A 14,831-nucleotide genomic window follows, 5' to 3' on the forward strand; every position below is an offset into this window, starting at 1 on the left:
GCTGATCTCTGGAGTAGCTCATGTAAATGACTTCACTACTTTGTCTTCCATATCCACTGCTGGTGTTAAGCAGCCTGCAAGAATTTCTTCAGCCCCAGACTTGCATGTAGTTCTGAGGGTGACTTGGAGAAAGGGAGAGTATCAGGTCCAAGTTTGGCATTTTGTCAGTGGGGAAATAAAGAAATTACCTTGAGATGGGGGTGAAGGCCTTTCCCATCTCTCAGTCATTGTTGTATGAGGGCTGGAGGTCCCACTTTTGCACAGCTACTATGTAAGGCATCTTCCCCTTCCCCACCCCATGCTTATAGAATATGGGAGGATATTCAAGAAGTATGTTGATAAATTGGAGAGGGTCCAAAGAAGAGCCACAAGAATGATTAAAGGATTGGAAAACATGGCTTTATAGTGATATGCTCAAGAGCTCGATTGAGTTAGTTTTAACAAAGGGAAAGTGAAGGGGTGATTTGATTACAATCTGTAAGTATCTACACGGGGAACAAATATTTGATCATAGGCCCATAGTCTAGCAGGAAAAAAATAACAGTCCAATGTCTGGAAATTAAAGCTTGACAAATCTAGACTGGAAATAAGGCATACATTTTTAACAGTGAGGGTAATTAACCATTGGAATGATTTGCCAAGGGTCCTGGTGGATTCTCCATTGATGGCAATTTTTAAATCAAGATGCGCTCTAGAAATTATTCTGGGGAAGTTTTATGGCCTGTGTTATGCCAGAGCTCAAACTAGATGATCACAATGATCCCTTCTGGCCTTCATATCTATTAGCCCTGTGGCTTCCTCCTAGTTGAGCTTCATTGTAGACTGTCAGCCAAGGACATTACTTAGGCCCATTCAGAGTTCAGGACAGATTGACAGGGAAGAACCCATCTCTGCATAGGACATTGCAGGATGCAATTAATATGATTTGTCTTATCCTCAAATCTGTAAATTCATCCTCAGCACTGTTCAGGCCTAGCTAGCTGTGTAAGACCAAGTTAGGCAATTTTGCTCCTCATTCTGAGGAGTTACCCAACTGAATAGCAAAGCTGGCTGCTCACACAGGAATGGAGAGAATAAACTGAGGGCACACTCCTTTGTGAGGTGCATAGCAGGCACTCTTAGGTTCCACATCCTGGAGCTCTGGACAGGACCGGCTCCAGGTTTTCACCGCCCCAAGCGCAAAAAGAAATAAAGCTGGAGTGCCGCCTGCAAAGGGCCGCCCTAAGCACATGCTTGGAACACTGGTGCCTAGAGCCGGCCCAGGCTCTGGAAAGGAATATGTCTCCCTCTGGGGCAGTGCAGCTGGAGAATGCTCAATACTATGGGCCATGCCTGACTGGCACAACAAAAGCACTAAGTGTTTGCTAAAAAGCTGTCGTCAGGACTCAGTACTATAGCAAAAATGGCAAGGTGGAATAGGTGTGTGCCTGAGCCTTGGGAAGAAACTTGGAATGCATTATAGTGTGTCCTAAGCTGTCAAGTTAAAAACAGCTCAGAGTTTAATGACTGTTTTTAGGGGTGATCTGTAGGCAGCAAGCAAAAAAGCACCCAGTGTGTACTCTGATTTATCAGCTCACAACATCTAAAATAAAGCGCGTCAAAGATTGTTAAACCCCTCTATGGACCCAATTATTAAGTCTGCTAAACAAAGAATTCCATTGCCTGTTAACACATCCCGAAATGTGAAACAAAAGGTATAGCAGATATGCTGCTCCCATCTCTAATTTTAGATGCAGTTCTCCAGACAAGATGTTCCTTAACACATATTCATTGCAAAGTGACAATAGAGAGGCAAAGTGAAATGAAAACCCCATGACTCCCTGGAGAAGTACAACACATTTCTGACTTTTTTTCTTCTTGTTCTTCTCTTTCTTCTTTGGGTAAATAACAGGCATCGCAGAGCAGACAGATATGATTATAGAAGTATGTGGATTGCCAAGCTGCAGTTCAGCACAGAAAGGTTACTGTGAGATTGCACTATTATGTGGCATATATTGTGGTAGAAGAAAAAAATGGTAGGCGGTTGGGTTGGGGTAGAGGATGGGAGAGGAATCACCATTATTTTAATCAAAAATTGGTAAGGGGTGTTCTGGTTTATGGGAAGATTCATCTTGCATATGATGATTAGCACAGACTGGAAATGAGGGATTCTTTCATATCAAACAACATGATAGCAATTACTTCGGAGGCCTGGCTTTAGAGACTAATGCAAGTTTGTCATGAGTGGGGAACTAAGGAGTTGATATACACAGAGATTTTTATCATCATAAAGATAGCAAGGATGGTGACCAATTCCAGTTTGAAGAAAACCATTAAATGCAAGAAACGTGAACCAAAACAGCATAAGCAGCAACAACAAAACCATTAGGAATATAACATAGGAATTAATCATTGTGCATTTCTCCAGCCATGCCTTGGTGCTGCCAAATCAAAATCTATTCATTCCCATTTTTAAAAGGATGTATGCTGTTGACATATAGAAAATATTGGGGCGGGGGTGATGTCAAGGTGGGGAAGGCAGCCACCAGGAGGGAAGTAATGGGCATAGAAGAGGAGGTGAGACACCAGGCCAGAAAGGTAACAAAAATTCATAAGCTTTGTGGGGGTGGTGGAAGGAAGTGAGGGCCTGTGGGGAGGGAGGCACCACCAAGGGAAAAAGCAGGTGAGTCCTCAGGGAAAGGAGGAACAGAGGTGTGAAATGGAAAAATAGTGGTCCCAAAGGCAGAATGAGGAGGGTTAGGCATACTCTCGTGCTCTGGTTCCAAAATTCCCCAGAATGTGAGATTGTTTGGTTCTGAAAGTTTGGACTGAGTCCATCTTTATAATAATACTTAGCATATATTATAACATCTTCAAAGCCCTAGAGAATGGTAATTAATCCTAACACCTCCCCTGTGAGGTAGTTAGTAACTATTATTATTCACAGGAAGGGGGGAAATAAGACCTCTAATGTAATTATAAAAGTGTCTACGCTAGGTGCTAAATGGTATTTGAAAGCATGTTAGCCAATTCTGTTTTTTAAAAAAACACCGTTTTTTCCCTAGTTGTAGACAGGCCCAAGAGAACCAGATTCTGTTCTCAGTTACACTGGCCTAGATCTAATGTGTTCATTGATATTGGGGGCAACAACAAAGGAGGAGGGAGCATTCATTAAAGGGGCCAGGTGAAGAGGAGAGGTAGTCACTAAAAGACTTGATGAGCAGGAGGGTCAACAGGAGTGAAGGAAGGTGCTGGGGAAGAAATGGAAAAGGGGTCACCCATCAAGTAAGTTTGTGTGATGTGGGTTTCTTGGTCAGGTTGTGGATTTTATGATGGACAGTTTGAGAGAGCAAGGAGAAAGCAGAGGCAGTTTCTAAATTATTAAATAAATTTTAGGGTGTCAAGAGATTAAAAAAATTAATCTCAATCATGCTGATCAACAATAGAATAGCATTTATTTTAAATATTTTTGGATATTTACTACATTTTCAAATATATTCAGTTACAATACAGAATACAAAGTGTACGGTGCTCATTTAATATTTATTTTTGATTGCAAATATTTGCACTGTAAAAAACAAAAGTTGTATTTTTCAATTCACCTCATACAAGTACTGTAGTGCAATCTCTTTATCATGAAAGTTGAACTTACAAATGTAGAATTATGTACAAAAAAACTGCATTCAAAAATAAAACAATGTAAAACTTTAGAGCCTACAAGTCCACTCAGCCCTACTTCTTGGTCAGCCAATCACTCAGACAAGGTTGGTTACAATTTTCAGGAGATAATCCTGCCCGCTTCTTGTTTACAATGTCACCTGAAAGTGAAAACAGGCATTCGCATGGCACTGTTGTAGCTGGCGTTGCAAGATATTTACATGCCAGATGCGCTAAAGATTCATATGTCCCTTCATGCTTCAAACAACATTCCAGAGGACATGTTTCCATGCTGATGATGGGTTCTGCTAGATAATGATCCAAAGCAGTGCAGACTGACGCATGTTCATTTTCATCATCTGAGTCCAATGCCACCAGGAGAAGGTTGATTTTCTTTTTTGGTGGTTTGGGTTCTGTAGTTTCCACATCAGAGTGTTACTCTTTTAAGACTTCTGAAAGTATGCTCCATACCTCGTCCCTCTCAGATTTTGGATGGCACTTCAGATTCTTAACCTGGGGTCGAGTGCTGTAGCTATTTTTAGAAATCTCACATCGGTACCTTCTTTGCATTTTGTCAACTCTGCTGTGAAAGTGTTCTTAAAACAAACATATGCTGGATCATATGCAGAATGTGGGTAAAACAGAGCAGGAGACATACAATTCTCCACCCAAGGAGTGCAGTCACAAATTTAATTGATGCATTTTTTTTTTTAAAGAGCATCATCAGCATGGAAGCGTGTCCTCTGGAATGGTGGCTGAAACATGAAGGGGCATATGAATGGTTAGCATATCTGGCATGTAAATACATTGCAATACCAGCTACAACAGTGCCATGTGAATGCCTGTTCTCACTTTCAGGTGACACTGCTGACTGCTTCTTATTTACAATATCTCCCATCAATGTAAACAAACTTGTTTGTTTTAGCGAGTGGCAGAATAAGAAGTAGGGCTGAGTGGACTTGTAGGCTCTAATGTTTTACACTAGTTTTTGTTTTTGAGTGCAGTTATGTAACCAAAAAAAAATCTGCATTTCTAAGTTCCACTTTCACGATAAAGAGATTGCACTTCAGTACTTGTATAAGGTGAATTGGACCCTCTGTTGCTTTTTGAAAAATACTATTTCTTTTGTTTATATTATTTTTTTATTACAAATATATGCACTGTAAAAATGATAGTGAGCACTATGCATTTTGTATTCTGTCTTGTAGTTGAAATAAATATTGAAAATGTAGAAAAACTTCCAAAAATATTTAATCAATTTCAATTGGTATTCTATTATTATAAGTACGATTAAACACAAATATTTTTTTAATCGTGATTATTTTTTTAGTTAATCATGTGAGTTAACTTTAATTAATTGAAAGCCCTAGTAAATTTATGTTTCTGATTGATGGGCCATTCACCTATTTTTGTCTGAATTCCCCACTGACTATAGGAACATAGGTAATACTGAACTTGCCCAGAAAATGTTTCAATCCCTCATAATTTAGATTTTTGCATTGATTTGTTTTTTCGAGCATAGGTAGTGATGATTCCTCATACAGGGTCAGTTGCACGAGAACTTTGAGGTTTTAACCTTCGGGTGTGTTGGAGTTTTGTGCCAGAATTCCTATAGGAAAACTGGAGAGAGAGACAGCAACACATTTTCTTTGAGACCATCTGAAGAACTGTCCCCAAACCTCAAGTGTGTCATGTTCCCTTCCGTCATTCTGTCCCTGTTCCCTCGGGCGTGTCTCTCTACCACTCAAGTCCCAGGGGATGTCTCCTCTTCACCTCTAGGAAGTGTCTCCCCTCCTTGCTCCACAACCCCCAATGGATTGAAGAAGGCTGCCTCCTCCCCTGCAGATCCAAAAGATGCACTTCCTCTCACCCCCAAATACCCCAGTCATCATCTCCATCCCAGACCCAGACCTTCACCTCCCACTTTCATTCACGCTTTAAAAGATGGCAAAGATGCAATGGGGAGAAAAGATGTGAGGTGAGGTGCATTTCCAAGATGCTGTTATAAAACAGCAAGTGGAAAGAGATTGAGAAATATAATATTTTTCAGAATTATCTTTATCGCGGTTACTGTGAAAGCTCTAGAAGCGTGATTGTAATGTGGACCCCACCACATGCAGGTGGTCAGTTTTAGTCGGAACAACATAAAATCTGGTGCCTAAGAGAAATTATGCTTATTTTTAGATTATTTGAAAACTGATATATACAATGACACTGAGAGAACAGTTGCAATGAGTATCAGTGGGGAACATGCATATAACTGAGCAGGAAATGAGAGGGTTTGTATCACTTGCTGCTGCTTTCTCTCAGTCTAGAGAACATTAACAAATGTTGTTGCTTTAAAAGAGTTCTGTGCAAGAAATTAATCTATTGATGAGCTGAATTAATTGTCTAATTTATCTGAGACCTTTTTATAAAAATAATATATTGTCCTCCTAATGTTCTCAACCACCATATTTTAAATATTTTAGTTCTTTTCCTGTGCTCAGAGTAGGGAAATGAATGGATTATGCATTAGAAGAGGCCGGAAGGATCTGAAAGATTGTTTTCCTGTGCTCTTGTTAAGCTCCTATCTCTCAAGCCTGATGCCCATATGGCCCATTAATAATGCAGCACCATAATTTAAGTTTTCCTTCAAATAAATCCCCAAATAAGCATAATGCAGGATAACTCTCACTTAATGTGGGCTGTGTATCCCAATGGGCACTGACAAACAAACCGAAATATAAATTTAAAAAGGAAAAAAATGGAGAAGCCAACACAAGCACTTTTACAGATTTTGGGGGATTCTATTGAGTTTTTATTCTGTCACCTTAACTGTGAGATCTTGTCGAAACATATTTTCTGTTCATGGTGAGTTTGGGGCAGGTGGTCAGTTTTAGTCAGAACAATATCAAATTTTTGGAAACTGTGCTGTAACACTATTGTTAGTATGAGAGCAAAGACATGTTAATATAACTTGTGAAACAGGTGATTATTAATACAAAATACACTAAACATTAGGACCAGGTTCAGGAGCTCATATAGAGGCTAGCAAACTTACACTAACATTTTCTAAGCTGATCTATCACCACTAAAAAATAAACATTGCACCACATTTACCATACAGTGTTACTTGAGGTGCACAGCAGTTATTTTGTATCTTAAAAGTATAAGGAGATACATTGTGCCATAAGGATAAGAGAATTATTTCATATCAGAAATGACTGTGGTATCTCAGCTGTGCAATAATTGTGAATAAACAATGCTTTTTAAATAGAGAAGGCTGTGAAGAATGATTACTATTTTTCTGCAGAAGCCTTGTTTAGAGAAAACAGATAAAAGGTGAATTCCCTGTTTGGCAAGTTTGCCTAAACATGATTTATTTAGGTATAGTAATAGTATTGTCAGACATGAAGGTCAACCCCTCACAGCAGTATAGATGCCCATTAAGACAAACACAAGAATTTATTGCTCAAGTAATTAGGTTCCTGATAAGTACAGGCTTGGTCCAGGCATACCTGTAGAGCAGGAGGGTATTATGCAAGTTTCATAATATACCTTTGCAACTGTACCTGTCTCCTTCCTTGCACTTAGAATTTGATCCAGTTACCGTTGAAGTCAATACCAGAATTCCCATTGACTTCAGTGGAAGTTGAATCAGGCTGTTACAGCCCTGAAAATTCCCATATTTTGGGGAAAACCAAAACAAAAAACCTCACAAGTGGGAATTGTTTGACATGAAATTCATTTAACTTAATGTATATCCAGAGACTAGTCACCAATGATATAGCAATTTTCACTTGATTTCACTTGCAGCACCCCAGCTAAAAGAGTGAGAGAGAGAAATGATTACATAGTTTTTTCCAATATCCACGAAAGACTATTAAATTCACTTCACTTATAACATAAAGCACTTGAAATCTGAATATTTAAAACTATGTTAATGTCAAAAAAATTACCTCACCATTTTTATCTCAATGTCTTTTTCCAGAAAAACGTCTCCCACCTTTAACTTTGTGTGGATCTAGTCTGGAAAACTATTCTATAAAAATGACATTGTGGGGTTCCAGGTCTTATTGTGGCTCAGCTATTATTACCATGACTCCAGATCAAATTTGCTCAGGTTACAAATTTAAAAATGTTTTTTTCCCCAAACTGCTAGCACTGCAAATAAAAGTCTGAGAATTGAAGGTCAAATTGGATTCACTCCTGCTTGTGCATCATCACAAGTAATACATGTTCTTCTTTGGGATGTGTCATCCACTTCATATGCACATGCACCTCTCAAGCCCTTGATCGGAGATTTTCCATTAGCAGTGTCCATTTGGCCTGTGCACATGCTGTCTACAACCTCATGCCATGTTTAGAGGTGCATGGGTGAATCGCCTTTGGTTCCTTCCCTAGCGCCTAGGCCTGAGACAGAGTTCTGGCACATCCACCTCGTTGTTGATTAGTAGTTGTTGTTTAGTTAGTTTAGTGTTTCTAGTTAGGATTAGTTGTTAGATATTTGTGAGAGGTTTCAGTTTCCACTCCCTGTTTCCCGCCCCCTCCCCCTTTTTTTTTTCTCTGGAGAGCTTGTTTGGCCTGGCTGGGCATGCCTGGTTCACCAGATTCAGAATGCTGCCTCTCTTATCAGGAGGCTTTCCCGATCAGCGGGGGCCATGCTAAATGCATCCTTTGCTTGGGAGAGTTGATCCCATATCTCCCAAAAGTGTAACATTTGCCTGTCTCTAAAATCTAGAGCTCAGAAGAGTTGGGAGACCAAACTGAAGCTACTGCTGATGGAGTGTTCCCTTGGACCCACTTACAAGTCAGGTCAGGAGAGCCTCCCCTCATCCCCCGTACATCTGTCTCCGACTTCGGGTAAGGTTTTACCTAAGAAGGTGAAGTTCTCTGAGGACTCAGGGAAGTCTCCAAAGAAGAGGAGCTCAATCTCCCACCACAAGAGTCAGCTCCCAAGAAGTCATGATGTCCTGCTAGGGTCTACAGTGTCAGATGCCTTGCTTTCTGAACTCAGTATCATGGAAGAGAGAAACTCTTCCTCTGGTACTAGCAGAATAGGGAGATCCAGGAGCACTTTGGAAAAACATGACACCAGCAGGGCCCCGGTACCATCCACCTGCCGATCAGCACCATCTATTTCAGACTTACCAATAGTGCCTTCCCACTCGGCTCCATCGGTACCATCAAAATCAAAGCACGTACCTTCAGTCCCAATGCCTACCCGCTCCACACCAGTAGTACTGCCAAAGTCAACTGCTGCTTCGGTACTGATGCCAGAGGTGACATGTGGGGTGAGGAGGCCTGCAGGGTCACATGCCTCCCCAGATTTTCTGCTTGGTTTGCACTGAGCATGCTCACATGGACTGAACATGCTCAGTAACACTGCTGAAGCCAGCTGTCCTCACTCATTCTCCTCCTCTAGGGATAGGTAGAATCCCACTGAAAATCACCTGAGCCTCCATTTCTTTAAACATTTTCCCCAGCCTGGCATAATCTCCCTTGATGTGTTCCAGTGAGAATCTAGCTGTATCATTTGTTCCCATGTGAAGGACAATCTTGGATTCTTTCCAGCTCTTTTTACGATCCTCTTCAGCCTCAGGTCCAGATCCCGTATCTTAGCTCCTGGCAGAACAGAGTCTTCTGTTCTCCAGATCAGCTCTGATGACAGGCCTGTCTGTTCTTCTTAGTAGGGAGTCCCCAGTCACGTAGAACTGCCTCTTCATGGTGTTGGTGCAATTCTCTGGCCTTCCCCCTTCTGTTCTTTCTGGCTGCAAGTCCTCTTTTCTTTTGGAATATTCTGAAGGTGGGGACTTCCATAGGTAGATGTATTCACCACATTCAGCAAGTGCCCCTTATTCTGTTCAATAGGAGACTGAGCTCACCTCTCTTTGGGATATGCCTTGTTCCATCCTTGGACAAAGGGCCTGTTCTATGCATTCCCCCCAACATCATTAATTCTAAGAGTCATGAACAAGATTGGGAAGGACAAGGACAGGGTTTTCCTTATAGTACTGACTTGGCTGAGACAGGCATAGTATCCTTACCTGCTTCACCTGTGTGTCCAACTGGCACTCAAACTTCCACCCATCCCTCATCTCCTCTCCCTAGGGGTCCTTCATCTCCAAGCATCGCTCCTAGAGCAGTGGTGGACAACCTGCAGGCTACACGTGGCCTGTCAGGGTAATCCGCTGGTGGGCTGCCAGACCGTTTGTTTACATATGCATGGCTCCCTGCAGCTCCCAGTAGCCGCGGTTCGCTGTTCCCGACCAATGAGTGTTGCGGGAAGCAGCAGCCAGCACGTCCCTGCAGCCCATGCTGCTTCCTGCAGCTCCCATTGTCCAGGAATGGCGAACCATGGCCACTGAGAGCTGTGGGCACCCGGGCAAATGTAAACAAACTGTCTGGCGGCCCACCAGCGGATTACCCTGACAGGCTGCAGGTTGCCCACCGCTGTCCTAGATGGTTCACAGGATTAAAATCCACCTGCTCAACAGGAGTACAAGAAGTATTGCTAAACTGTAGAAGGGGGTCAACTTGAATTACTTACCTTCAGAAATGGAAGAGGTTCAACCACTGGTGTCACTGTCACTGCCTTGTGTTTGAATCCTCTACTCTCTCAGCCATCTTGGATTGTCTGCTGGACTTAACAAAATTGGATTTATCAATAAGGTTCATCTCACTGTGATCTGAGCATTTCATTCCCCACTAGAAGGGTTTTCTATTTTTGCTAGCCCTTGGTCTGTCCTCAAGATTTATTAAGGGTCTATGGAATCTTTACCCCCAGGTTAAGGATCCTGCTCCGACTTGGGATCTCAACCTGGTACTCAGATATCTTATGGAACCTCTGTTTGAACCTATGGCAACCTGCTTATCTATGAAGATGACTTTTCTAGTAGCTATCATGTCAGCCCGCAGGTTTGAGGAAATTGGATCCTTGATGGCGTCCTTGAAAAATATCGTAAATGGAGGGTTCAAGATCTCCCTACCACCGCATCTCAAGTTTTTACCGAAGGTGCTGTCAGATTTTCATCTTAACCAATCTATTCATCTACTAGTATTTTCTCCTAAACTACATAAATCTCAGCGGGAAGTCTCCCTTCCTATGTTAGATGTATGACAGGCATTGGCTTTTTATCTGGATAGGAACAAGCAATTTCTGAAATCACTTAGACTCTGTCTTGTTGCAAATTACACCTATAGGTCACGCGCAGTTCGAGTCTAGGCTGAGGCACAGGAATAAAGTCCGTGAATGCAGAGTATTACAGAGATAATAGGTTTATTTCACTCAAGTGAGGTGCCCCCCTGCTAATCAGGAGGGGACCCAGACTGTCGGTTACACAAAGATTATATACCTTTTAGCAGTGCATGCTACCCTTGTGCATCGTAACATTTGCCCAGTGAATAAGCCGCTTACTTGTCTCTCACCTATCCTAACTAAGCATTTTCCTCATGCTGGCTAGCGTTACAAGCCCCCGAGCTCATGCACAAGCCCCCCTCCTCCTCCTCCTCAAGGCCATATTGTCTGAATTAGCTGGCATTCCTTCCTTTTACTGTTTCCAGATGTTCCTTTCTCCCCTTCCCCATTTTCCAGTACATGATGTGCTCGCTTCTAGCTAAGGGCGGGCCCAAACCAAAATGGAGTCACTCATGCTAACATTCCCTAACAGTCTCCATCGCACAAAGATCAGAGGAGTCCATGATCTCTTCACAGAGGCTGCCGAGGTGAGTCTCTGGGTGTGCTACTGCTTGCTATCATGCAGTTGGTGCTTTGCTTCCCCAAAGTATGCTCTACCAAGCAATTTCCACAGCGTTCCTCAAGAACATTCCAGTTTCTGAGCTATACAGAGCTGCTACATGGGCTACAGTGCGTCCCTTTTCTAAACACTATGCCTTGGTCCACACCATCAGATCTGATGCAGTACTTGGTTCTGCTGTACTGTCTTCAGTCTTGATTTTGAAGCACCCTCCTCCCTGTGAGGATACTGCTGGGGAGTCACCTGAAATGGAGTACCCATAGGGACACTACTCGAAGAAGTAATAACGGTTACTCACTTTGTGCACTAATGGTTCTTTGAGGTGTGTGTCCTCCATTGATTTCTTTAGGCTTATTCCAGATATACATCAGTTTAAATGAGAGCAAATTTAGGCCAAAGAGATTAAGAAATTATTTTCATGTGCACCTGAAGGTTTTTTTACATTATATAACCCTTCCTTAAAATCTGGATGTGCCCTGAAGCCTCCATTGGTGTAAATAAACTCACTATCTTAACTAGACCTCTGAAAATTACCCACCTTAATTCACCTAAGACGTAGTGTCCCAAAACTCCAGAAAACATGGGAAGAGTGACATCACATGATTTATGCACATTTGAGTAGTGTTTCCATAACAGCAAGTATTTCTCAACTATTTAGATGAACTGTGAGGTTAAGGGCCAGATTATCATGTAAGTGAACTGTCAACTGCTGGTTAAAGGCAAAAGTGCCGTTGCACATGTGAGCGGATAATGTGCCACAGCTAAGGGCAGTATCAAAATCCAATTAACGTCTCTTCTGAAAAACCTCTGCTTTGTAAATTGTAAGAGTTTGTCAGTATAAATCATCTAAAATAAAAGTGTCTGCCTTAGTGGTCTGAAATTCACATGTATTCCAGAATCCAGGAGCCACCTGTTTGAATCACAAACACTGATGATGACGATAATACTTAATATTTACATAGTACTTTGCTTGTTCAAAGCACTGTGCAGACATTAACCAATTATCCTCAAAACATACCTGTGATATAGATGGGTAAGTATCATCATTCTTATTTTATAGATGGGGATACTGAGGTGGAGGTAAAGTGAGTTGCACAAAGTCATACAGCAAGTCCGTGGCAAAGTCTGTATTTAAACTCAGAGCAGGGGCTTGGGAATCAGGACTCGCTATCTGCTAGTTCCTACACTGCCTCTAACATTTGTGACCGCTGTATGCTCATATATCTGATTTCTAGTGAGATGCCTTAAAAGCCAACAACAGTTCTGACTGGAAATATATCATAGATCAAAGCTAGTCAGATATGGATCACAAAGGCCAGAAACATTAGATTTTTTTTTAATTCATGAATTTTTCTAACACACTGTAGTTCACAGCTGGATGTATTGTATTTCAAACACTACAGAACTGTACTTCACTGCTGATTTCTTGATCAATTTACTATGTTGATATATGCAGTATTCTTGTAGCTTTGTTGGTCCCAGAATATCAGAGACAAGGTGGATGAGGTAATATCTTTTATTGGACCAACTTCTGTTGGTGAGAGAGACAGACTTTCGAGCTTACCCAGAGCCAGACCTGAGGAAGAGCTCTGTAAGCTTGTCTCTCTCACCAACAGAAGTAGGTCTAATAAAAGATATTATCTCACCCATCTATGTTGATACATGACAGTCCATGTTAAACCTACATTAGCTATCCATGCAAAAGCTTAGATTTTGGTTGAGGATTAATTTAAGAGTTCTTATGTGATGCAGGCAAATCTACTTTAGCTTTTTAGGACTGTAACATTCCTCGTTTTAAAGATAATTTACTGCACAGAAAGCTGCTTTTCACCATATTTAAAGAATATGCAAGAATATTATAAAGCATAATTCTCCATAATCTATTCATTCCTACATCCTGCCCCAGTTACACCTGCTTTTGCAGAATTCAGATGTGTAGTTTCTAACATTATTGATGGACGTCTATTTCTATTTCATACTCTTTCTGAGAAAAGAAATAGCAATGCAGCATCTCGCCAGGCGACGGAAGAAGGGAAGTGACTATGAAGTCTAATATACAGGATTCTATCTTTAATGTAGCCACGCATAATGACTTTAAAACCTATTTTACAATTTCCTTAATTCATAGTTTCATTTTCCTGGAGCAGGGCCCAGCTTGCAAATGTTGGGGAGACTGATTTAGATAAAGAGGCTGAGAATATTTTGCAGTTTGTAAAATAAAGCTTAATTTTCATAAGTGCACACCACCAATAAGGAAATAAAATACGTAAAACAAAACCCCTTATGCACATGTCAAGTTTGAGTATATAACATGAAGACTTCCTGTGACCCATCTACAATATAAAGCATCTGAGTAGACCCACTATAGACTCTTACAAGACACAAATTATTACTGAAGCAGAAAAACCAAGGTATGAAATATAGTTCATGTAAGAAAATCAAGAATATTTATAGTCACAATCTAAATATTTTTATCATTACCAGAAATAGATTAATGTCCAACATCTGAGAAATATTTGATCCTATATGCCATGTAGAATAAGAATCCTCCACAGGGCTTTCATAGGATAAAAATCTTTGGGTGAGTGTCTGTGCTGAGCCTCCCAGAAGCACAACACAGAACTTGCAGCTCAGGACAAAAGGGTCCATGGTTGCTTTAAATCATTTTTGTGCCCTCCTAACACTGACAGCCCTGATGGGTCTGTCTAAATTATGGCAGCCTTTCCCTAGCTCTCTAAGTGTCACAGCACTGCTTGGAAGCTTTGCAGTTCTGCATGCTGCAGTCCACCTCCAGCCCTACTCCTAACATTCCTCTTACACCTGGACTTGTGAGGGGATCCTCAGAATGCAGTCTTATGGCTGTCTGCCACAGTGGATCCAGGACTTGTGTCCTTTTACAGTACTCTGACCCTTTTATCACGGGTAAAGAGGGGCTGAGGGACGGGGAGGAGGAACCAAGGTGGATCTCCCCTTTATGATTATCATCCTTATTTGTTAAGTTCTTGTTTTCATCCACACTTTTCAACAAGTGTTCTTACACAATTTAAATGAACGTGTTTTACTAAACATGTATGTAAGACATTTTGTCTTGTTTATTAGCATTACATTATTCTCAACTTGCCCAAAGCCATTCAGAGAAGCCAGGCACTGACACATTGCTAATAAACCAAATATAAGTACTGTCATGGATCTGCATATTACTACCCTTACCTGCAAAACCTATACCCAACTCCCATCACCAACAACAGCAAAGCTGTGTTTTTCTTAAGCATGTGGTCTAAATTAGTGGGAACCCAGGTTAGCATCTAACCTGACAACCATATAGATAGAGCACTCCTTCTGTCCCTTTTGATGATTGAAAGCCATCAATTTGGCACAATTTAGTGCAGCTCTTATGCTACAGCCACTAATGTGGTAGGAAGAGAGCCTGAGACATAAGCCCTTGTATCAGAGGCC

This window comes from Trachemys scripta, chromosome 1, assembly GCF_013100865.1.
Source record: "Trachemys scripta elegans isolate TJP31775 chromosome 1, CAS_Tse_1.0, whole genome shotgun sequence".
Lineage (NCBI taxonomy): Eukaryota > Metazoa > Chordata > Testudines > Emydidae > Trachemys > Trachemys scripta.